The sequence below is a fragment of the Zingiber officinale genome, chromosome 2A, assembly GCF_018446385.1.
Source record: "Zingiber officinale cultivar Zhangliang chromosome 2A, Zo_v1.1, whole genome shotgun sequence".
NCBI classification, from domain to species: domain Eukaryota; kingdom Viridiplantae; phylum Streptophyta; class Magnoliopsida; order Zingiberales; family Zingiberaceae; genus Zingiber; species Zingiber officinale.
This window is the reverse complement of record NC_055988.1, coordinates 113,931,990-113,956,122: the sequence shown is the minus strand read 5'-3', so window position 1 is coordinate 113,956,122 and position 24,133 is coordinate 113,931,990. Positions and strand designations below refer to the sequence as shown.

Below are 24,133 nucleotides of genomic sequence, written 5' to 3'. Positions count from 1 at the left end.
TTGCGAATCCAAACTGCCTCTTTGCTGCTAGCAATATACTCGACCTCTGTTGTAGAATCGACATCTATCCTGCTTCAAACTCTTCCACTCACAGCACCACCATTAATGCAAAATACGAACTTGATGCGATCTATAGTCATCCGGTGGTCAGGAAGCTAGCATCACGTAACCCTTTACGCCTAGCTCATCATTGCCTCCATATATCAAGAAATATTCTTTAGTCCTTCTTAAGTACTTAAGAATATTCTTGACCGCTATCCATGACTTTCACTGGATCTGACTGGTATCTGCTCGTCATGCTCGAGTACATAACATGGCGTACATGATAGATCCTATGGCTGAGGCATAAGGGATCTGATCCATATGGTCTCTCTCTCTCTAGAAGAGGGACCTTGAGTCTTCAAAAGACTCACGCCATGTGACATCGGCAGAAATCTCTTCTTGGAGTTCTGCATGGCAAACCGTAGGAGTACCTTGTCAATGTATGTACTCGACTTAGGCCAAACAATCTCTTAGATCTATCTCTATATATCTATATCCTAAAATCCGGATGCCTCACCTAAGTCCTTCATTGAGAAGCAACTCCTTAGCCAAGTCTTGATGAAGCATAGGGATGTCCTTCCAATGAGTAGTATGTCATCCACATACAATATGAGGAAGACAACTATATCCCCTACAACCTTCTTGTAAACACAAGGTTCATCTTCGTTCTTGATGAAACCAAACTGTTTGATTGCATCATCGAATCGAAGATTCCACTCGAAGCTTACTTTAGTCCATAAATAGACCTATGCGACTTGCATTACCAGTATTATGTGGATCTACAAAACCCTCGGGTTGTGTCATGTACACATCCTCGAGTAGGTTTCATTCGAAACGCGGTTTGACGTCCATCCGCCGGATCTCGTAATCGTGGTAAGTCGCAATAGCAAGCATGATCCGAATGGACTTAAACATCGCCATCGAGAAAAGGTTTCATCATAGTCAATACCATGAATCTGCTTGAAACCTTTAGCTACCAAGCGACCCTTATAGATAAGTCCATCCATGTCAGTCTTTCTCTTAAAGACCCACTTACACCCAATGGGTTTTACCCCTTCAGGTGGATCAACCAAAGTCCATACTTGGTTGGTGTACATGGATTCCATTTCGGATCTCATGGCCTCTAGCCATTTCTCGGAATCTGGTCTCATCACAGCTTCCTGATAGGTGGTAGGCTCATCTTCTATGAGCACAACGTCATCATAGTCAGACAAGAGAAATGAGTATCTCTCAGGCTGACAACGCACCCTATCAGACCTGCGAAGAGGTATGTCTACTTGAACTGGTTGTTGTTCCTCAACTTCTTGTGGAACAACATCATCCACAACACTTTGTGGTTCTAGTTCAACTTCCATCGAGGCTTCAGTGCTATTGTTCGCATCTTGAACTTCTTCAAGATCGATTGTTTCTATTTGTGTGTATTGTTCCGGCCGTGTGGGCCGATGGTTTAGATATATGTATTCTGGATTCATATTGTCACCCGTATAGGGGAGATGATGCCGAAATTTCTTCGGGCAGAGACTACCTGGGGCGTGACAATATTTTTGGTATCAGAGCCTGGCTCCGATTTCATATTTTTGTGTTCTGGAGTTTGCGAGCGTATCTGAATATTTTCAGATTGTACGGATTCCGTCGGTTTTCTCGTTTCAGAATTCCGAGGTATTTTGATGAGGTTCTTTTTGGGGGCTAAGCAGCAACAGGACATCTCCAAACAGCAAACAGGTAAATTTAGATAATTTTATAATTTTTATACCTGTAGTGATATCTGGGTAACATTTTGTTTACAGATATGACACATACACGTGTCCCGGTACCGAGACGTGATCATCCACGTAAGAGGTCGATAGATTTTCTAGAGATAGAGTCTCCGGAGAGATCTGCTCGGGTCGAGCTTGTCCGTAAGGGACAGACTCGTCAGGATATTATAGGCACGTCGAATTATAAGACTCCGACGGTTCCGACTTCAAAGGTACATACCTCGACTGTACCACTAGTGGTATCACCTTTAATATACCCGGCACCCCCTCCAGTCATGCCTACTACTGCGTACTTGAGGTACGAGACGAGGCAGAAATCTGGAGGGACACTCAGCGCTCGATTATAGGCGTGCAACATATTACCTAGACGAGATTTAGGGAGGCATTCGAGAGTCAGTATTTTTCTCGTGCGTATCAGATGACACATCGGTAGGATTTTCTGAGTCTTCGGTAGAATAACTGCTCAGTGATGGAGTATAATGCCGAATTTAATCGGTTGGCTAAATTCTGTCCTGAGTTGGTTGCCGATGACAGATCTCGTATGCTTCAGTTTGTCCAGGGACTGGATGGACATCTTCAGGTGAAGATTGCCGGTCTTGGTATTGCTACATACACAGAGGCACTGGATAGGGCTCTTATGATTGAGTCAGCTCAGCAGAGAGCAAATGCGGATAAGAAGAGAAAACAGACTGATCGGATTTCTGGACAGATTCAGCAGCCACAGGCCACAGGACAGCAGCAGAGCAGTCGCACTCAGACAGGTCAGGGTACTTCTCGGGCATCTGGTCGACACCAGAAGTCAGGACGATCTTCATCTGGACGCTTCCGGTCTGCTCAGAACCGGAAACAGTCCACTGGTGACTCTTACTACACCAGATGCGGATCCTGAGATCACATCACCTCTGCGTGCACCCTGGGACAGCCAGTTTGCTATTATTGCAAACTACCTGGGCACTTGAGACGAGACTGTGCGCTGAAGTCTCAACAGGTAGCCTCCGGGATTTCTGTTTCGGGAGGACAGACTGATCAGTCCGCGACTCAACGAGGGGGGCCGAAAGGCCAATCTTCGCATCGCCAGCAGAGGACAGCTTCCACTGCAGCAGTTGCTTATGGCATACATGGTAAGGAGCATTCCGGTGTCCTTATGGAGTCCCAGAGTTCTATTTCTGGACCTCAGTATCTGACCCAGGGGCAGTATCAGTTGTAGCCTCAGCCATCGGCGCAGTATCAGTTACAGCCCCAGCCACCAGTTCAGTACATACTGCAGCCCATAGCCCCAGCTCTGACTTAGTATCCAGTACCGACTCAGTGGCAGGCTCAGACTTCGACGCAGCAGCCTTTGGCAGTGCTACCGCCTCTACCACCGTCAGATACTGGACGAGTTCACGCGGTCACCAGAGAGGATGAACAGCGGGTCGACAGATCCGTTTTCCGTAGTACGGTTTTACTTTATGCATTTTCTGCTGATATGTTAATTGATACAGGTAGTTCACATTCTTTTATATCTTATGCATTTATGAGAGAGATTGGTAGACTACCTTCTCATAGACCGCGACGACTGACCTGTTGGTTGCTACTCGGAAAACCTAGAGGTTCCACTGTACAAAAATTTTGTACAAAGGTCTGAACCTTTTCCTAGCTACCATGTGTTCTTTTAAATTAAATTTTGGATCGCCTGCGGAACTTAACACGTTTGATCCAAAACTTAATCTATTTGTTCTTTTAGGTTTTGACTTGGATCTCCTGCGGAACTTAACACGTTCAACCCAAATCACCTTAAGTTATTAATTCCATTAAATATTAATTTCCATAATTGGTTCCCAGTACTGACGTGGCGAGGCACACGGCCTTCTTGGATATGGGAGCAACCACCACCGACTAGACAAAACCTTTTATAGAAAGCTAATATTTAATTTCCTAAAATAACTTTAGGTTAACCAAAAAGAACAATCAAATCACAAGGAAAAGAAAAAACAAAAGAACACAACATCGAAAAACATATTCGAAATTCTAGAATCGTAAGCCTCTTGTATTTGGTATTATTTCCATAAATAACTAGTATGATGCGGAAAGAAAAATTACTAGTTATACCTTGTAGAAAAACCTCTTGATCTTCTACAGTATTCCTCTTCTAACCTCGGACGTTGTGTGGGCAACGATCTTCCGAGATGAGAAACCACCAAGCACCTTCTTCTTCTCCTAGCTAGGTTCGGCCAACACAAAGAAGCTTCACCAAGGACGAAGAACAAAACACCAACCAAGCTCCAAGGGATACAAGCTTTCTCTCCTCCTTCTTCTTCTTCTCCAAGTAGTATCCGGCCACCGCAAGAACTCCAAGCAAGAGATAAGTTTCGGCCACCACAAAAGAGGAAGAAAGGAAGAGGATGGCCGGCCACAATAATTTTCTTCAAGGATGAATAATTTCGGCCACCACCAATGCTCCAAGGGATGCTAGAGATGAGACTTGCTTTCTCTCCTTCTTCTCCTTCCTTGATCTGGCCACAAACAAAAGCTCCACCAAGAAGATAGGTTTCGGCCAACAAGAGGAGAAGAGAGAAAGGGAAGGGCCGGCCACCACACCAAAATCAAAGAGGGAGAAAAATAATAGAGGTTGTTCACCATGAAGGCACCCCTACCCCTTCTTTTATATTCCTTGGCTTTGGCAAATAAGGAAATTTATTTATAATAAATTTTCCTAAACTTTCCTTGACAACAATTAATTAATAAAAAATTAAATAAATTTTCCTAATTAATTGTATGTGGCCGGCCACCTCATCTAGAACAAATAGGATAATTTTAATCAACAATTAAAACTTCCTTTTTTGTCTTTGGAAATTTTAAAAAATAAAATTTCCTTTTAAAATCCCTTCATGGTTGATAAAAAGAAATTTCTATAATTTTAATTTTCAACATGTGAATAATTTTTCAGAGAGAAAAAATAAAATATCTTTCCAATCTACAAATAAGGAAAGAGATCTAATCTCTTTCTTTTAATCTTTTTGTAGATCTTTTTAAAGAGAGATATTTTAATTTTAATTCTCTGTAATAAATTATATCTTCCACATAATAAAAATTAAAATTAAAATTCTTTTTAATTTAATGGGGGCCGGCCACCTAAGCTTGGGTTCAAGCTAGGGCCGGCCACCCATGAACCAAGGCTTGGCCGGCCCTAGCTTGAACCACAAGCTAGCTTGGCTGGCCCCTTTCTCATGGGTATGAAGGTGGGTATAGGTGGGTATAGTACTCTATAAATAAGAGGCTACGATAGGGACCGAGAGGAGGAATTGATTTTGGTCTCCCGATAAAATTAAGCATCCCGTGTTCGCCCCGAACACACAACTTAATTTTATCAATAATAATTCATTCCACTAGAGAACTATTATTGAACTACCGCACCAATCCCAAATTACATTTTGGGCTCCTTCTTATTATGAGTGTGTTAGTCTCCCTGTGTTTAAGATATCGAATGTCCACTAATTAAGTGAGTTACTGACAACTCATTTAATTAATATCTTAGTCCAAGAGTAGTACCACTCAACCTTATTATCATGTCGGACTAAGTCCACCTGCAGGGTTTAACATGACAATCCTTATGAGCTCCTCTTGAGGACATTATCAACCTAGTATCTCTAGGACACAGTTTCCTTTTATAATCAACAACACACACTATAAGTGATACCATTTCCCAACTTATCGGGCTTATTGATTTATCGAACTAAATCTCACCCATTGATAAATTAAAGAAATAAATATTAAATATATACGCTTGTTATTATATTAGGATTAAGAGCACACACTTCCATAATAACCGAGGTCTTTGTTTTTTTATAAAGTCAGTATAAAAGAAACGACCTCAAATGGTCCTACTCAATACACTCAGAGTGTACTAGTGTAATTATACAATCAAGATAAACGATACCTAATTACACTACGACCTTCCAATGGTTTGTTCCTTTCCATTTAGTCGTGAGCTACTGTTTATAATTTATAAGGAACTGATAACATGATCCTCTGTGACACCACACACCATGTTATCTACAATATAAATTAATTGAACAACTACATTTATCATAAATGTAGACATTTGACCAATGTGATTCTTATATAAATGTTTATAAAAAGCTAGGCTTTTAGTATACACTCTAACAATCTCCCACTTATACTAAAAGACTAAGCTGTATATACCCTGCCATACATCCGATTCCTAACCCTTCAACATGTCCATCAAAAGCTCTTGCCTTAAGGACCTCGGTGGAAGAATCTATAGGTCATCACCGATGCATCTAGGCGAGAACAACTTCTCCTCGTTTATACGATTTCGTATTGGGTGGTACTTGCGCCTATTGTGTTTACTTGCCTTTATAGACTTATGGTTTCTTGAGTTTTACTGCACGAATATTATTACAATAAATTGTAATAATCTTTGGATAAATCGAAATCATATCTAAGTCTATCTTGAGATTATTGAGTCATTCACTTTTATAGCTACCTCGGAGGCTTGCCATATACTAAGCTTCTATGGTGGAGTCCAGAAAACACCTATGCTTATCACTCTTCCATAGTTATGACTTTACCTCCTAAAGTAAACACAAAACCCGAGGTTGACTTATTATTGTCCCTATCCGATTGGAAGTCAAAATCCATGCAACCCACGAGGACCAAATTAATCGCTTGTAAGCTAGCATATAATCTTTAGTGCCTCTAAGGTACTTCAATATATGCTTTCCTGCAGTCCAATGTCCGAGTTATTTTGATATCTGCCAACTATGCCCTTGGCAAAAGAGATTTCTTATCTCGTGCATAGCATTCATTAGGCTTCCGGCAGCAGAAAGAACTGCCTTTATTTCCTTTATCTCCTTTGATGTCTACAGAGACATATCTTTAGATAAAGTTACTCCATCCTGAAAAGGTAAGAAACCTTTCTTGGAGTTTTGCATGCTTTAAAACGAGCAAGGATTTTTCCGATGTATGAAGCATGGGATAAGTAAAATATTCTTTTCTTGTTATCCCTTATTACTTTGATCTCAAGAATATATTCATTCTCCCAAGTCCTTTATATCGAATTGTTTGGACAACCATACCCTTACTTCTGACAACATTTTGATATTGTTTCCAACTACCAAAAATGTTATCTACGTATAGTACAAGAAATACCACCACGCTTCCATCACACCTTTTGTATACACAAGACTTACCCGGTTACTAAATAATTCCATAGGTCTGAATTACTTTGATAAACCGGATGTTCCAAGACCTTGAAGCTTTGCCTCAGTCCATAGACTGATTGAGCTTTACACAAGATGCTCTTAGCCCTTTGCAATGAACCCTTCTGGTTGCTTTATATGGATGCTTTCTTCAAGACTTCCATTAAGGAATGCTGTCTTGACATCCACTTGCCAAATAGATAAAAGAATCCGGATAGACTTAAGCATGGCTACCAGTGAAAAAAGTTTCCTTTTTCATCAAGTCTTGCTTTGAAGGTTTCTACCTCCCTGTCTATCCCTCTTTTTTCCTATTATAGACCTTTTACACCCAAAGGCTTTTACACCACTTGGTGGTTCTACAAGCTTCCAGATTTTACATATATTCATTCTATTATTCATTACTCTTTGTCAAGATGCTGCATATTTATCTTGGAGTGCTTCGTCATATGTCCGGAGATTAGGTTCATGTCCTTCAGGGATCGAGTTCAAAAACTCTCCCAAAACATGAATCTTTTAAGGTTGTTTAACAACCCTCCCACTATGACAAGGCATTTTCTGTAATTGTGTATCATTTGTGATACGTGTTGCAGTTTTCTTGTGGTATCTCATCTTGTACAGTTGGTATTAGATTAGACATGTCTTTTATTATTTCCTTAAGAACAAATTTACTTATGAGCACGTGGTTCATTATATAGTCCTTTTAAAATCAGTCATTGATGCTAACAATGACCTTCTGATTTTTAAGACTATAAACCTACTTTTGTTTATCTAGGATAACAAACAAGTGAACTCCTATCCAACTTATTATTATCTCTCTTTAACATATGTGCTGGATTACCCGAATCCGAATATGCTTCAAAATAGGCTTACGCCTATTCAGCAATTCTATATGATTAGAGAGTTCTAACTTGGAAGGTACTATGTTCACTTTCGTTTTCAGAGTTTTATCCTTAAAACAAATTTGGTAATTTTCTGAATAACTCATCATCTATCTAATTATTCCATAAGAGTCCTTTACCTTCTTTCTACTACACCATTCTGTTGGGGTGTACCAGATGCAGTTAGTTGGGATTGAAATCCAACTACTGATAAGTGACTCCTAAAATCTCTCAAGAGGTACTTGCCACTACGATCTTCCATAGTGACTTTTTACTTTAACATTTCTCCGCATCAACCTTGTACTCTTTGAACTAATCAAAGTACTTAGTCTTGCGGTACATTAAGTAAATTTATTTGTATCTTGAATAGTTGTCTATAAAATAGACAAAATATTCAATACTACCTCTTGTCTGGATAGTCATAGGATCACACAAATCAGAATGAACCGATTTCAACATATCTTTGACTCCATACCCCTTGGACTTAAAAGCTTCTTGGTTATTTTCCTTCCAAGTAAGACTCGCAGGTTGGAAATATTTTCACTACCAATGAACCCAAAAGTTCATTAGCTACCAATGAATCCTACTCAAGTATAACCTAGCTTTTAGATGCCAAAGATATAATTGGTTCATTTCCGAAGGTTGCTTTCTCTTAAAATTAGAAGATGTGTTACTAATTTCCATTTGTTGCATCGTGGGAGTTATTGGATTATAAATTGTCAACCATCATACCAGAATAGATAACTTCCCTATTTTTCTTGATAACAACTTTGTTATCAAAATAGACACAATATCTATAATAGTTTAGAAACTGAAATCAGGTTCTTTCTAAACTTGGTATGTAAAGACAATTACTTAAAATCCATATTTTATTCTTATCAAAAGATAAACATCTCCCACTGCAATAGCTACCACTTTTACAGTAGTGCCCATGTGGACGGTGATTTACCTTTCATTTAGTTGTCGGGTTTCCTGGAACCCTGCAATGAATTGCAGACATGATTAATGACATCTTGTATCTACACTCCAGGTTCTGGTAGATAACACCACTAGACATGTTTCAACTAATGAATTAAATACACCTAAATTGTTCTTAGTTCTAAGAAGACAGTCTACCTTAATGTCCAAGTCCTATTTCCAATCATTACAATTGGGACTACTAAGTCTTTTTCTATAGTATGACTACTAGGGATTGACAAACATCCTAAGAATCACAAAAATATTTGGTCAAGATCAACTCCTTAAAATCTCCATGAATTTTGTGTATACAAAATCGAAGAGGAGATTTTATTCATTAATTTTATTATCTCGTCAACTTTACTTTATGACGAATAAAATTAATAGTTGATCTATCTTTGATCAAATATTTGGTCAAAACTCTTTAAATTTAAAATAACATTGATTCCTCAAACAATATTATTTAAATTCACCAACACCTCAAACACCGTGAATTTTGCATGCCACGTTAGTGTGGACGTATACAAATTCATCATTTGTAAGAGGAGGGTTTTACCCATTGACTATCTTGTCAATATAACTTTTTGACAAATAAAATTACCTCAAACACCATGAATCTTGTATGCCACGTTAGTGTGGACATATACAAATTCAAACATTTGTAAGAGGGGTTTATTAATTTTATTATATTGCCAATCTAGTTTTATGACAAATCAATAGTTGGTTTCCCTTTGGTCACACAAGTGATAGTAGTGACTCCGTTGGGGAGGATACTATTAAATGTGTCTAAGTGTATACCATTACTTGACACTAAGTCCATTAATAAGATTATGCCCTTCCGTTGGGGAAGATCACACGCTCTTAATTAACTTCCTATAGTCATCCAAAATTGGAAGTCTGTTCTAGTGATCCACAAACAAGCTCATCCGTTATGGAGGCAGGCACCAACGCGCAAGCTTGTTTGCATCACTTACAAACCAATAATGGAGACCATGGGATTTACTTAAAAATCCCTCTCCCACTTAGTTATTTATAAATGAGGAATTTTAACTATGCTAGCCTACTAATAATATGCACAACAACAATATAAAAGCAATAAATAGAAAATCTAATTTTCAACTATTATGGCTTTTATCTCTAGTTATCCTCAGTGTGTTGTCATCCCAAGTCACGCCATATTTGGCCACCGCCATCGGGTCTAGTTGCGCATCCATCTTGCTCCTAGTTCCTCTGCCTCCGGTCCTTAGAAGGTTCCACGCTGCAAGATTCGATCCATGACATAAATAGAATTTTACATTTTGATCCTATATTCCATAAAAGGAATGTACATGTATCTAGATCAAAAAATAAAATCCTAATAAAACTAAATACAGCTCCTGCTGTATTTTATAATACAATCATGCACACATATAAATGCCCTTGACATGTCCAAGGGTCCAATCACACACATAATAACTAAAAGCCATAATAGTTGGATCCTGCATCCACAAAGTTAGTACATCCTACTATTATCCTGCCTAAATTATGTATGACATGTGCATAATTAAACTAATACCAAATACACAGAGGCAAAACCCTAGCTCTGATACCAATTGTTGGTTGCTACTCGGAAAACCTAGAGGTTCCACTGTACAAAAATTTTGTACAAAGGTCTGAACCTTTTCCTAGCTACCATGTGTTCTTTTAAATTAAATTTTGGATCGCCTGCGGAACTTAACACGTTTGATCCAAAACTTAATCTATTTGTTCTTTTAGGTTTTGACTTGGATCTCCTGCGAAACTTAACACGTTCAACCCAAATCACCTTAAGTTATTAATTCCATTAAATATTAATTTCCATAATTGGTTCCCAGTACTGACGTGGCGAGGCACACGGCCTTCTTGGATATGGGAGCAACCACCACCGACTAGACAAAACCTTTTATAGAAAGCTAATATTTAATTTCCTAAAATAACTTTAGGTTAACCGAAAAGAACAATCAAATCACAAGAAAAAGAAAAAAAATAAAAGAACACAACATCGAAAAACATATTCGAAATTCTAGAATCGTAAGCCTCTTGTATTTGGTATTATTTCCATAAATAACTAGTATGATGCGGAAAGAAAAATTACTAGAGATACCTTGTAGAAAAACCTCTTGATCTTCTACGTATTCCTCTTCTAACCTCGGACGTTGTGTGGGCAACGATCTTCCGAGATGAGAAACCACCAAGCACCTTCTTCTTCTCCTAGCTAGGTTCGGCCAACACAAAGAAGCTTCACCAAGGACGAAGAACAAAACACCAACCAAGCTCCAAGGGATACAAGCTTTCTCTCCTTCTTCTTCTTCTTCTCCAAGTAGTATCCGGCCACCACAAGAACTCCAAGCAAGAGATAAGTTTCGGCCACCACAAAAGAGGAAGAAAGGAAGAGGATGGCCGGCCACAATAATTTTCTTCAAGGATGAATAATTTCGGCCACCACCAATGCTCCAAGGGATGCTAGAGATGAGACTTGCTTTCTCTCCTTCTTCTCCTTCCTTGATCCGGCCACAAACAAAAGCTCCACCAAGAAGATAGGTTTCGGCCAACAAGAGGAGAAGAGAGAAAGGGAAGGGCCGGCCACCACACCAAGGAAAAGAGGGAGAAAAATAATAGAGGTTGTTCACCATGAAGGCACCCCTACCCCTTCTTTTATATTCCTTGGCTTTGGCAAATAAGGAAATTTATTTATAATAAATTTTCCTAAACTTTCCTTGACAACAATTTAATTAAGAAAAAATTAAATAAATTTTTCCTAATTAATTGTATGTGGCCGGCCACCTCATCTAGAGCAAATAGGATAATTTTAATCAACAATTAAAACTTTCTTTTTTGTCTTTGGAAATTTTAAAAAATAAAATTTCCTTTTAAAATCCCTTCATGGTTGATAAAAAGAAATTTCTATAATTTTAATTTTCAACATGTGAATAATTTTTCAGAGAGAAAAAATAAAATATCTTTCCAATCTACAAATAAGGAAAGAGATCTAATCTCTTTCTTTTAATCTTTTTGTAGATCTTTTTAAAGAGAGATATTTTAATTTTAATTCTCTGTAATAAATTATATCTTCCACATAATACAAATTAAAATTAAAATTCTTTTTAATTTAATGGGGGCCGGCCACCTAAGCTTGGGTCCAAGCTAGGGCCGGCCTCCCATGAACCAAGGCTTGGCCGGCCCTAGCTTGAACCACAAGCTAGCTTGGCCGGCCCCTTTCTCATGGGTATGAAGGTGGGTATAGGTGGGTATAGTACTCTATAAATAAGAGGCTACGATAGGGACCGAGAGGAGGAATTGGTTTTGGTCTCCCGATAAAATTAAGCATCCCGTGTTCGCCCCGAACACACAACTTAATTTTATCAATAATAATTCATTCCACTAGAGAACTATTATTGAACTACCGCACCAATCCCAAATTACATTTTTGGGCTCCTTCTTATTATGAGTGTGTTAGTCTCCCTGTGTTTAAGATATCGAATGTCCACTAATTAAGTGAGTTACTGACAACTCATTTAATTAATATCTTAGTCCAAGAGTAGTACCACTCAACCTTATTATCATGTCGGACTAAGTCCACCTGCAGGGTTTAACATGACAATCCTTATGAGCTCCTCTTGAGGACATTATCAACCTAGTATCTCTAGGACACAGTTTCCTTTTATAATCAACAACACACACTATAAGTGATACCATTTCCCAACTTATCGGGCTTATTGATTTATCGAACTAAATCTCACCCATTGATAAATTAAAGAAATAAATATTAAATATATGCGCTTGTTATTATATTAGGATTAAGAGCACACACTTCCATAATAACCGAGGTCTTTGTTTCTTTATAAAGTCAGTATAAAAGAAACGACCTCAAATGGTCCTACTCAATACACTCTGAGTGTACTAGTGTAATTATACAGTCAAGATAAACTGATACCTAATTACACTACGACCTTCCAATGGTTTATTCCTTTCCATTATGGTCGTGAGCTACTGTTTATAATTTATAAGATACTGATAACATGATCCTCTGTGTGTGACACCACACACCATGTTATCTACAATATAAATTAATTGAACAACTACATTTATCATAAATGTAGACATTTGACCAATGTGATTCTTATTTCTAGATAAATGTTTATACCAAAAGCTAGGCTTTTAGTATACACTCTAACATGACCGTCTCTTTACCATCTGGTGATACCTTGGATGTCACTCAGGAGGTCAGAGGTTGTCCGTTAGATTTTGGTAGCATTATACTCACTGTAGATTTGTTAGTACTGGAGATGGTCGAGTTCAACATTATCCTTAGCATGGATTGGCTGTCTGCATATCATACCACAGTTGATTGCCAGAAGAGGGTGGTCACATTTCGACCGCCGAACCAACCCTCTTGGGATTTCACTAGCATCAGAGACGATGTGATATCGACCATTTCTACGATGCAGGCGCAGAAACTGCTATCACATGGATGTCAAGGATTTATATTATCTTTGATTAATGCTGACGACAGCAGTAGTCCTCATCTCTCAGACCTTCCGGTGGTCCGAGAGTATCCAGACGTTTTTCCAGACGAGCTACCAAGTTTGCCTCCCCGAAGGCAAGTGGAGTTTGCTATTGAGCTGATTCCAGGGACTGCACCAACATCGAAAGCTCCTTATCGTATGGCACCGAAAGAGTTGAACGAACTGAAGGTTCAACTCCAGGAGTTATTGGATAGGGGATTTATTCGCCCAAGTGTATCTCCGTGAGGTTCTCCTGTACTATTCGTCAAGAAGAATGATGGTACTCTGAGGTTGTGCATCGATTATAAGCAGCTGAATGCAGTAACCATCAGAAATAAGTACCCCTTGCCACGAATTGAGGATTTATTTGATCAGCTCAGGGATACATCGGTGTATTCCAAGATTGATCTATGGTCCGGATATCATCAGCTGAGAGTCAGAGATTCTGATATTCAGAAGACAACATTCCGCACCAGATGCGGACATTATGAGTTTTTGGTAATGTCATTTGGGCTTACCAATGCTCCTGCATTATTTATAGATTTGATGAACCGTATCTTTCTAGAGTACCTAGATCAATTTGTTATTGTGTTTATCGATGATATATTGATCAATTCGCGTTCTGAGGAGGAGCACGCACTGTTAGAGTGTATACTAAAAGCCTAGCTTTTGGTATAAACATTTATCTAGAAATAAGAATCACATTGGTCAAATGTCTACATTTATGATAAATGTAGTTGCTCAATTAATTTATATTGTAGATAACATGGTGTGTGGTGTCACACACAGAAGATCATGTTATCGGTTCCTTATAAATTATAAACAGTAGCTCACGACTAAGATGGAAAGGAACAAACCATTGGAAGGTCGTAGTGTAATTAGGTGTTAGTTTATCTTAACTATATAATTACACTAGTACACTTAGAGTGTATTGAGTAGGACCATTTGAGGTCGTTCTTTTTATACTGACTTTATAAAGGAACAAAAACCTCAGTTATTATGGAAGTGTGTGCTCTTAATCCTAATATAATAACAAGCACATATATTTGATATTTATTTCTTTAATTTATCAATGGGTGAGATTTAGTTCGATGAATCAATAAGCCTGATAAGTTGGGAAATGATATCACTTATAGTGTGTGTTGTTGATTATAGAAGGAAACTGTGTCCTAGTGATACTAGGTTGATAATGTCCTCAAGAGGAGCTCATAAGGATTGTCATGTTAAACCCTGCAGGTGGACTTAGTCCGACATGATAATAAGGTTGAGTGGTACTACTCTTGGACTAAGAAATTAATTAAATGAGTTGTCAGTAACTCACTTAATTAGTGGACATTCGATATCTTAAACACAGGGAGACTAACACACTCATAATACGAAGGAGCCCAAAATGTAATTTGGGATTGGTGCGGTAGTTCAATAATAATTCTCTAGTGGAATGAATTGTTATTGATAAAATTAAGTTGTGTGTTCAGGGCGAATTTTATCGGGAGACCAAAACCAATTCCTCCTCTCGGTCCTATCGTAGCCTCTTATTTATAGAGTTCTATACCCACCTATACTCACCTTCTATACCCACCCAATAGGTGAACAAGCTAGGGTCGGCCTAGGTATAAAATTGGGTGGCCGGCCCTAGCTTGAACCCAAGCTAGTGGGGGCCGGCCAAATTAAATTTAAAAGGGATTTTAATTTTAGTTTTTATTATATGGAAGAAATAATTTATTAAAGAGAATTAAAATTAAAATATCTCTCTTGTAAAAGATCTACAAAAGATTAAAGAAAGAGATTAGATCTCTTTCCTTATTTGTAGATTGGAGAGTTATTTTATTTTCTCTTTAAAAATTATCCACATGTTGATAAAATTAAAATTATAGAAATTTTCTTTTATCAACTATGAAGAGATTTTTAAAGAGAAATTTTATTTTTAAAATTTCCGGAAACAAATTAGGAAGTTTTAATTGTTGATTAAAACTTGTCCAATTTGCTCTCCAATGATGTGGCCGACCATTGAAGTTTAATTTGGAAATTTTGTTTTATTTTTCTAAATTAAATCATGTCAAGGAAATTGAGGAAATTTTATTGTAATTAAATTTCCTAATTTGCCTAGGCCAAGGAATATAAAAGAAGGGGTGAGGGTGCCTTCATGTGACACAACCTCTATTGTTTTCTCTCCCTCTTTTCCTTGGTGTTGTGGCCGGCCATCATCTCTTCTCTTCTTCCTCTTTGTGGTGGCCGAAACTCTCTATTGCTTGGAGGTCTTGTGGAGGCCGGATACTACTTGGAGAAGAAGAAGAAGAAGAAGGAGAGGAAGCTTGCATCTCTTAGAGCTTGGTTGGTGTTTTTCTTCTTCCTTGGTGGAGCTTTCTTGTTTTGGCCGAACCTAGCTAGGAGGAGAAGAAGGTGCTTGGTGGTTTCTCATCTCGGAAGATCGTTGCCCACACAACGTCCGAGGTTAGAAGAGGAATACGGTAGAAGATCAAGAGGTTTTTCTACAAGGTATAACTAGTAATTTTTCTTTCCGCATCATGCTAGTTATTTATGGAAATAATACCAAATACAAGCGGCTTACGATTCTAGAATTTCGAATATGTTTTTCGATGTTGTGTTCTTTTGTTTTTTTCTTTTCCTTGTGATTTGATTGTTCTTTTCGGTTAACCTAAAGTTATTTTAGAAAATTAAATATTAGCTTTCCATAAAAGGTTTTGTCTAGTCGGTGGTGGTTGCTCCCATATCCAAGAAGGCCGTGTGCCTCGCCACGTCAGTACTGGGAACCAATTATGGAAATTAATATTTAATGGAATTAATAACTTAAGGTGATTTGGGTCGAACGTGTTAAGTTCCGCAGGAGACCCAAGTCAAAACCTAAAAGAACGAATAGATTAAGTTTTGGATCAAACGTGTTAAGTTCCGCAGGCGATCCAAAATTTAATTTAAAAGAACACATGGTAGCTAGGAAAAGGTTCAGATCTTTGTACAAAATTTTTGTACAGTGGAACCTCTAGGCTTTCCGAGTAGCAACCAACACGCACAGCATCTTCGCATAGTCTTGGAGACTTTGCAACGACATCATCTGTATGCGAAGTTCAACAAGTGTGCATTTTGGCTATCCTCAGTTGGTTTTCTGGGACATGTGGTGTCTAGCCGAGGTATTTCAGTAGATCCTCAAAAGATTGAGGCTATCACTAGTTGGGAGCAGCCGAAGTCGGTCCAGGAGATCCGCAGTTTCTTGGGATTGGCTGGATATTATAGACGATTTGTTGAGGGTTTCTCCAGTATTGCTATGCCGTTGACACGTCTGACTAGGAAAGGCGTGAAGTTCATGTGGTCAGAGGCTTGTGAGACCAGCTTCCAGGAGCTGAAGCGGGGATTAGTATCAGCACCAGTTTTGGTTTTACCTTCTAGTGATGACGGATTCGTACTTTACACAGACGCATCTCTTCAGGGCTTAGGCGCTGTGTTGATGCAACAAGGTAGGGTAGTCTCCTATGCTTCTCATCAGTTGAAGGAGCATGAGAAGAATTACCCAGTACATGATTTAAAGCTAACCGCTATTATCTTTGCTTTGAAGATTTGGTGACATCATCTTTATGGTATTACTTTTAAGATTCTTACTGATCATAAGAGTCTCAAATATATTTTCACACAGAAGGAACTCAATCTCCGACAGAGGAGATGGATGGAGTTCCTGAAGGATTATGATTGTACTATTAGCTACCATCCGGGTAAAGCTAATGTGGTTGCTGATGCACTTAGCAGGAAGTCCAGAGGGCCTTTAGCTTGTCACCGAGTTTTAGTCACGGACTTGATTCAGGGATTCTCCGAGTTAGGCCTTGAGGAGCAGGGACAGACAGAGCAAGGTATTCTTGTTACCATGGTTGTTCAGTCGTCGATCAAGATGAGGATTCGAGAGGCCCAGGCTAGAGATCAGCATTTACAGTTCATTGGCAGCCAGATAGCTTCCGGACAGCAGACTGAGTTTACACGAGATGACGAGGGTATTGTTTATTTTCGAGGCAGATTATGTGTACCTTATGTTAGAGTGTATACTAAAAGCCTAGCTTTTGTAAACATTTATTTGTTAAAGTAAAAGAATCACATTGGTCAATATCTGCATTTATTTATTAAATGTAATTGTTCAATTAATTTATATAGTAGACAACATGGAGTGTGGTGTCATACTCAGAAGATCATGTTGTCAGTTCTCTATAAATTATAAACAGTTGCTCGCGACTAAGATAGAAAGGAACAAACTATCAGTATAGTCGTAGTGTAATTAAGTATTAGTTTATCTTGACTAATAAATTACACTAATACACTTTAAGTGTATTGAGTAGGATCATTTAGATATGCTCTTTTTGTACTGACTTAGTAAAAGAACTAAACCTTAGTTATTATGGAAGTGTGTGCTCTTAATCTTAATATAATAACAAGCACATATATTTAATATTTATTTCTTTGATTTATCAAAGGGTGAGGTTTGGCTCGATAAATCAATATGCCCGATAAGTTGGGAAATGATATTACTTATAGTGTGTGTTGTTGATTATAGAAGGAATCTGTGTCCTAGTTATCTAGGTTGAGAATGTCCCCAAGAGGAGCTCATAAGGATTGTCATGTTAAACCCTGCAGGTGTACCTAGTCCGACATGACAATAAAGTTGAGTGGTACTACTCTTGTAGCTAGATATTAATTAAGCGAGTTGTCAGTAACTTACTTAATTAGTGGACATTCGTAATCTTAAACACAGGGAGACTAACACACTCATGATAAGAAGGAGCCCATAACGTAATTTGGGATTGGTGCGGTAGTGCGGTAATAACTCTCTAGTGGAATGAGTTATTATCGATGAACTTGAGTTGTGTGTTCAGGGCGAACACGGGATACTCAAACTCATCGAAAGGCCAAAACCAATTTCTCCTCTAGGTCCCTGTCGTAGCCTCATTATAGCCTCAAGTCCATCCAAATGTAAGACTCTTCTTGGTGTCCAAGAAGGGGGCCAGACCATTGCTTGGTGACCAAGCAATGGCCGACCACATCCTCTTGAAGGGGTCGGCCCTATAGCTTGGTGACCAAGCTTGTAGGGGCCGACCATAATAATTCAAAAAGGGAGGGTTGTTTTGAATTTTTAAAATCTTCTCTTTGTAGAAAACTATAAGTTTTAAAAGAGAGATTTTAATTTTTAAAACTTTCCTTATTTGAATTAGGCCACATGTTTAAATAGAGAGTTTAAAAGATTTTAAAACTTTCCTTTTTTAACCATCCTCATCGTTTAAGAAAAAAGGGAAAAGAAGTTTTAAAATTTAAATTTTCTATTACTATGTTTAAAAAGGAAATTTTATAAGAGAGTTTTTAAATTTAAAACATGATTTTAATTTTTAGAAACTTTCCTTTTTTAACTCCTACTTTAGGAAAGAGAGCTTGTAAATTTTATAAGAGGATTTCTTCTTGTAAAATTTTTAAAAAATTATTTTTCCTTTCCTTTTAATTGTGGTCGGCCACCTTACTTGGTGCCCAAGCAAGGGCCGACCAATAGGATTAAACCAAATTCAATCCTAAACCAAATAGGATTGATCATAACCATTGATTGGTGATTGATTCAACCAAGAGGAAAGAAAAGGAAAAATAAAAAGGGAAAAGGAAAAACTCTTGGATGATTTTATTTTTTGTATTGCCTTGGGCAAGTAATATAAAAGAAGGGGTGAGGGGGCTTCATGAGACACAACTCTTATTCTTTTGCTTGGGTGATCTCTTGGTGTGGTCGGCCCTCTCCCTTCTTCCTCTCCCTTTGCTCTCTTCTCCTTGGTGGTGGTGGTGGCCGGATTTTAGAAGAATAAGGAGGAAGCCTTTGGGTGGTGTTCATCTTGGAGGATCGTCGCCCACACGACGTCCAAGGCGAGGCGAGGAATACGGCAGAAGATCTCGAGGTCATTAGCTTACAAAGAGAAGGTATAACTAGTATTTTTCTTTCGCATTATACTAGTTATTTTTCTTTGTATGAATTCTAAATACAAGAGGTAATTAGATCTAGTTTATCGAATTTATTTTTCGATTTTGTGTTTTCTTCTTTTTCGAATTTGTGATTCGATTGTTCCTTTTGGTTAACCTAGAGTTATTTAAGGAAATAAATATTAGCTTTCCTTAAAAGGCTTTGCCTAGGCGGTGGTGGTTGCTCCCATATCCAAGAAGGCCATGTGCCTCGCCATGCAGTCCTGGAAGCCAATTTTGGAAATTAATATTTATGGAATTAATAACCTAGGTAGATTTGAATCAATAGTGTTAAGTTCCGCTTGCGATTCAAATCTAAACTATTAAGAATAGATAAGTTAAATTTGGAATCAATGATCTTAAGTTCCGTCTGTGATTCCTTATTTAACTTCTAAATAACACAATAGGTTATTTAAGGAAAGGTTCGACACTTGTACAAAAATTTTTGTACAGTGGAACCCGTACGTTTTCCTAGGTTTAACCAGCACCTCAGTCTCACCCGATCATGGAGGAGTTACTTCAGGAGGCTTATCGTTCTAGATTTTCTATCCACCTAGGTGGAACTCGTATGTATCGCGATTTGAGGCGTTCCTATTGGTGGAACGGTATGAAGAATAACATCGCGGAGTTTGTAGCTAGATGTCTTGCCTGTCAGCAGGTGAAGGCCGAGCACCAGAGACCTGCTGGTTTACTTCAGAGGATCCCTATTCCAGAGTGGAAGTGGGAGCACATTACTATGAATTTTGTGGTAGGATTACCTAGGACTCGACGATGCCATGATGCGATTTGAGTAATCGTTGACCGATTAACCAAATCCGCATAATTTTTTTAGCGATCCGGAAGACTGATTCTCTAGATCGATTAGTTGAGTTATACTGTCGAGAGATTATCAGATTGCATGGAGTTCCGTTGAGCATTATATCTGATAGAGATTCACGGTTCACATCTCGATTCTGGCAGAGTCTGCAGCAGGCCTTGGGCACACAGCTTCGTTTCAGTACGGCATTCCATCCGCAGATAGATGGGCAGTCAGAGCGGACTATTCAGACTTTGGAGGATTTGCTGAGGTCTTGTGTTATGGACTTCGGAGGCAACTGGAAGGACCACCTGCCATTAGTGGAGTTCGCCTACAACAACAGCTATCATTCGGCTATCCAGATGGCACCGTTTGAGGCGTTGTATGGTAGACCTTGTCGGGCACCCACCCTCTGGGAGGAGGTTGGGGAGGCCCAGTTGCTAGGACCTCAGAGAGCCCAGCAGGATGCAGAGTTAATTCGTATTATCAGACGGAGGATGTCAGAGGCTCAGGACCGTCAGAAGAGTTATGCTGATCGGCGACGGAGACCCCTGGAGTTCTCTATTGGTGATTATGTATTTTTGAGAGTTTCACCCACGAAAGGGGTGAAGAGATTTGGTCTTCGAGGTAAGTTAGCTCCACGATATATTGGGCCATTCCAGATCTTGGAGAGGATTGGAGCAGTAGCTTACCGTTTGGCACTACCACCATCTCTAGCTGGCATTCACGATGTATTCCATGTATCTATGCTGAGGAGATACGTATCTGATCCGGCACAGGTTCTGTCAGATATATCAGTTCATATTCAGTCTGACGTCACTTACGAGGACATTCCGGTACGGATTCTAGACCATAGGGAGCGTCAGTTGTGGAACAAGATAGTCCGACTGGTCAATGTCGGATGGTAGTATTATTCTGACGAGGAGACTACTTGGGAGCTGGAGGATACGATCCGAGCTCGATATCCTCATCTGTTTACTTGAGGTATGTGGATTAGAGTTTCTTTCAGCATTTATACTGTTTGGTTATATTATAGTGTTTTCTGTTGGTTATAGCGAAATTTGGGGACCAAATTTTATTAGTAGGGGAGAATGTGAGATATCGAAAAATTTAAATAATAGGGTTATTTGAGAAATAGCCTTATAAAATTTTTTCGGAATTTTTAGAAATTTTCTGGGAATTTTTCGGAGCTCGTACGACGAGTTTTGAGGGGATTAATTTCGGGTACGGATAAAACCTGTTTTGGGATATCCACTTAAGTTTGGAAATGTTTTAATATAAATATTCTTTTCTTTTTTTATTTCATTTCCCTAAACCTATCGCCGATACCCGAACTCTTTTCCCTCTTCTCCCCCGACTCCGATCTCTCTCTGTTCTCTCTTTCTCGCGGACGGATTTGTGGCGATCGTCCCCATCGCATTGTCGGAGGACCAGGTCGTCGAAGCTCGATGGGAAACGACGGAGTCCAGTCTATCTTTGGTCCAGTGATTTCTTCTCTGGTGTTTCCTGTGCCCGATCAATGAAGGCGTGGAGGCTAGGGCACGGAGGGGGCTGGAGGTGCGTCATTCCCAGTCGATCTGTGCCCTTCTCTTCTTGAGTTTCTTTTTCTCTTCGGCCTCGACAAGCGACTGTGAAGGTTTTTCCATCACCGCCCCCAAATCGCTTCAATTGGAGAGAAATTAAGGCTATCAGCGTCCGATCTGTCCAGCACCGGCAATGTGGGTGAGGTAACAACCTTTGCCTTCACTACTTCTTCCCGATACTCTCTGTTCATTGCCAAGAATGTGTTGTGCCTAGCTCTGTCACCGGTTCTTCTTTCTCACTCCAGTGGACGGCCATAACAGTGATCTTGGAGGTAGAGGAGCTGATAGATTCTAGCCCTCATCATTGTTAGCTAGGTTTGCCTCGCCGGATATGTGATTACCACCGGCGACTATAGAGGAGGAGGTAAGGTGCAATAGATTGTTTCTTGAGATAGGTTGTTGCTTGAATTTGGAATGCTTGGTTGAATATGTGATTTCCTTTTTCTTGATCCGAACAGTGGAGTGGAATCCAGTAGGTTGTTCTGTTCGGTGGGGTATTCTTATCTGGTCTAGCAGATCACCTTGTTTTCCAGCAACACCTCTTTGGTTGCAAATCAATAGCAGAGGTTGGAGATTAAGGTATTTGTAGGAGTAATTGAGTACATGATGTATGTAGGGTTCTTGATCTTGTTGTAGAACAGTTATTTTAGATTTATGTATTGCATTATGGATAATTTGATTACATGATTAGTGTGATTAGATTTAATTACTTAAATTAATCTAATAGAATGATTAGGGTTAAGACAATTAACCCTAGTCAATTATTAGATTTAATTTAAGTTTATGTTTCTAATCTAACTGGTGATTAGGGATTAGGTAACTAACCCTAATTGACCGTTAGATTTTATTTAGGTAGGATGCTATTGACTTGATTAGGGTTTTGCTCTAATTTAGTTTTAGGGATTTTATTTAGCTATTCATTTGAATTTAGCTAAATAAAATATATATATTGTTTGTTTGACACAGGACTCTGATTCGAGACGGGCGTCTCGACTTTGAATCGCTTGATTGTACCTTCTATTTGAGGCGGGTACCCTTTGACTTATCTTTTTGATATTGTCTTATGATATGTGTGGTTTATATATAATTGCTAGTGGTAGTCGATAGATTTATCTCTTCCCTGGTCTTAGCTTAGTTGATACCTATCGGATGCATCTACTGTTAGTTGCTTTACATTAGAACTGGATGCTTTTATCTTTTACCATGTGTATCTATGTTTATAGAGATGGATATGTATATATGGTAGTTCTGTCCATTGGATTAGTTGCTATACCTACTTGATATGTGTTGTTGGATTTATGCTTGGTTATATATATATATATGTGTGTGTGTGTGTGTGTGTGTGTGTTTACCTTTTTGGCACACACGTATACGGAGGAGGTTATGTTCAAGTATGACATACTGTAGCATCATGCACCATCCCGCATGATTGCATGCTTGGCGATTGACGACTCCATTATTGTTGAGCTCGTCGGCCGGCTACATGGGCCTGCACACAACATGTTCACTGCATGGGTAGTGGCACAGCACAGTAGGGTGTGTATGGCAGTAGCTCTGTAGTGCTCCGCTGGTCCGCTCATGGGTAGTGTGACTGCAGCGTGGTAGCTGCCTGTGCTTTGAGGTGATGTTATTTTCTCTGCATAGGCCTAATAATCGTTGAGGGAACCTCAGTAAAGCTGCTAAGAACGAATAACCTTCATGACTGAAAACCTTTACATTGGCCGACCATTTATAACTTGCCCCAGAAACTGCTAATTCCTCTTAATGATCCTTCACTATGTTTGTTAAATTGCATCTGTTTTAACATGGGATTGATGTTCACTGAGGAAAGATGTACTTGCTGTATCTACTATATACTATATTTTTATGACTATCTTTATCCCACTTATGGCTACATACAAATTAATATTTGATTCTTCTTAGCGAGGGATTACAATTGCACACTAGTATTGTCGGTTACTGCAGTTTATTCAGTTATGCATACTTGTTTACTGTTAGGAGACTGTACTATATATTGTACTGTTAGGATACTGTACCGTAGGATGATTGCTGGTAGTTATATGTTGCTATACATATCTATTGGATTACCTGCTGAGTTCTTTGGACTCACACCGTTATATTACTATCTTTCAGGTTGATGCCGTCGGGAGATATTCCGGTCGCTAGCCCCCTTTATCGCGAGGATTTCCTGTTGTCAGGATATGTTTTGCTTTTGCATCTTATATACTTGTGATGTGGGTTTTGTATTGTGGACTTTATATCGAACACTTGGGTTTACTACTTTTGGTTTTCCGCTGCGGATATTTTCATTACTTCGTAGATTTCGTTTTCTTCGTTGTAGTGGAGTAGGATGTTATACATATATTTGTGATGATTTTATATCGTCTTTCTTTGTTGTGGATTGTTCA

At 38.9% G+C, this 24,133-nt stretch overlaps 1 long non-coding RNA gene across 2 annotated transcripts; it reads left to right on the top strand.

The window, feature by feature from the left end:
• Nucleotides 1–21,468: 21,468 nt before the first annotated feature.
• On the top strand, nt 21,469–23,907 carry LOC122039905. 2 transcript variants are annotated; one of them, XR_006128434.1, is made up of 4 exons: nt 21,469–21,869; nt 21,971–22,089; nt 22,184–22,304; nt 23,859–23,907. It is a non-coding gene; the product is annotated as an uncharacterized LOC122039905 (long non-coding RNA). The 2 variants fall into 2 exon arrangements; XR_006128433.1 differs by lacking the exon at nt 23,859–23,907 and adding an exon at nt 22,692–23,173.
• Nucleotides 23,908–24,133: the final 226 nt, after the last annotated feature.